At 35.8% G+C, this 2,560-nt stretch overlaps 1 pseudogene; it reads right to left on the reverse strand.

Annotated features, from left to right (window-relative positions):
* Positions 1-215: 215 nt before the first annotated feature.
* LOC147454310 (uncharacterized) overlaps positions 216-2,560 on the reverse strand; it is a 7,053-nt pseudogene continuing 4,708 nt past the window's right edge.

Consider the following 2,560-nt stretch of genomic DNA (forward strand, 5'->3'; position numbering starts at 1 on the left):
CATGACCATAAACTGTAACTCGAGACCACACCAAAAACCATAACCATGATCATAAACCATAACGGAAAACCATGATCATAAACCATACTAAGGTTTTGTATCAAAATTAACTTCAAAGAGTTGCTAGCCAAGTCGTGTCTGAAGAGCATACATAGAGCAAGTCATACCATCACTACACGAGTCTAAAAGCTACATGTATAGAAAAAATCAATTGTCTATTCCTTTTGCAATGGCACTTCTCCAAGTGCTTGGGCCAACCATTCTCTAAGGATCTTTTTTCAATATCTCCACATCTTCATGTTGAAACCATTTTCTAGAAGGCTTCCATAAATACAAATAGTCAAAAGCTTCTATAAACAACTACATATAACCCTTAACAAAACAAACAACATAATGGATTACCCAAGAACGTGGCAGATGACCGACCAAGCCACCCTCAATAAGCATGCGCATATATTTCATCACATAACATCCACAATCATGAGCATTTGGCTATTGTGGAATCTACACCAAGAAACAAAACAAATTACATTTGAATGCCAAAAGATACAGTGAGATTTTGTAGATCACTCACCTCAATAGTTTCACATCCTATCAACTTTATCGAATCTAATAGCTCTGACTATACAACTTGATCCATACAATATTTTCCGAAATGTTCACAGGCTCTAAAACAAGGAAAACAAAAAGCTTATGCAATGAGACTAAAATTATTTAGCATACATAACCTCTACAAGTGTACCTTTGTAGAACATCCCAATATTTGTGAGCTGAGCGTAGAATGGACAAGGAATCAAACATTAAAAAGCATGAGTTTTTCGAGGAAGTCCATCTAGACGTAGACGATGCGGGTTGTACAAAACAATAAGAGCCCAATGGGATCTGAACATAGGTAGGGTGTCATAAATTTTTAATAACATACCATATACAACAAAAAGATGGTGAATACTATTATTACCTATCAACAAGTGGAAAGAAGGTGAAACTATGGCTTCCAAGATCTGGCGAACCAAAGAAGTTCTTCATTGCATTTTTTCCAACCTTCTTCTCCCGCAGAAAAGACAACCATAAGCTATCTGCAAACCACACTTGCTCGAGAATGTGTGTGGGTAATGTATGATCCATCCAGCTATATACACGAAATATATATACATATATATATATACATATATATATATATATATATATATATATATATATATATATATGTGTGTGTGTGTGTGTGTGTGATAACAAATGCATATCATTTTAACTATTCGAAAAGAATAAAAACTAAAATTCATACATAGCGAATAGGTTCATAGCCATTGTCGATGCCTCAACATCAAGCTCACTCTGTTGGAACGATCCAATCATGTCAACCCCAAGGTTAAAACGTACAGACTTTAAGTGGAAAACGACTCCTCCACTACAATAGTAAAAATATCATAGAATAAGAAAAAAATATAACTTGAAAGTTACAAAACTAGCCTATCACTAAAAAACATGAAGCTTATCTGACAGTCCCTTCTAGACTTAGCGGTATGGGGCTTTTATAATCAATCACGCCCTGGCTAATCTCAATTGCGACATGGGTTTCATCTTTGGATTGTTGCGATTTCTTATCATCAAATATTGGCTTGCAACGATTTGTGTGGTTGATCTATTTATTTATTTATTTATTTGATATAGATTCAAAAATACCTGATGAATCTCCTGTGTGAATCCATCCATTGCCTCAGGGTCACGCTTTCTTTTGGTCTTTAGCTTTTGCGGAGGAGCATGAAAAATCTCCATTTGACTTGTGCTTGCATCCTGATGGTGAGTAGTCTCAAAGAAGTTAATTTAAAAATAGTATAGGTATTGTTTAAGAGACAATGTATGTGAGCACTATACCGGTGTGGTTTCTGTTTTCGATGTAGAATTACTCTTCTTGCTTCCTTTAGGTAAATCCGATGTTTGTATGCGCTTCTATTGAACATTATAATTCATGAGAATTTAGAACACATATATAATAATGAAGTATGTAAAAAATATTGAAACTTATAGCTTTATCATAGCCATCCAAAACTCGTTCTATGACCAACTTCTCTCGTGTTTGGATGCGTGAGTCCCATTACGCTAGCTCATCTTTGACAAATTCATCTATCCATGACTCCTTTGCTATTTTTCCTTTCTTCTTATGTACACAAAGCGCCCATCCCTGCTCTCCCTGTTCTCTTGCTTTTCTTGTATGCCTTTCTGGAATTCTTAAGCTTTTGTTCAACATTGAAAAATCGATACTTGCTTTGAATGCGTGACCTGGAAGAAGTGGGTTTGTGAATTTTTGCGTTTCCCTTTGGCCGACCTATTGGAAGCGGTGGTACGACTACATTTTCAGATTGATGCTTTCTTTCAAGGTGGCGTTCATATCCACTCTCTTCTCAAAATGTTGACGTTTGCTTATACATGCTTCAGAAGAAAAACAATACCGCCACCACCTCCCGGATTCATCTTGGTTAAATTGAAATATTTATTTTCCTCAACAATAAACAAACTCTAGATAATCAGCAAAAAGTGTCTCTCTCTCTCTCTCTCTCCA

Source organism: Adiantum capillus-veneris, chromosome 7 (genome assembly GCF_014529385.1).
Source record: "Adiantum capillus-veneris isolate H3 chromosome 7, ASM1452938v2, whole genome shotgun sequence".
Classification (NCBI taxonomy): Eukaryota; Viridiplantae; Streptophyta; class Polypodiopsida; order Polypodiales; family Pteridaceae; genus Adiantum; species Adiantum capillus-veneris.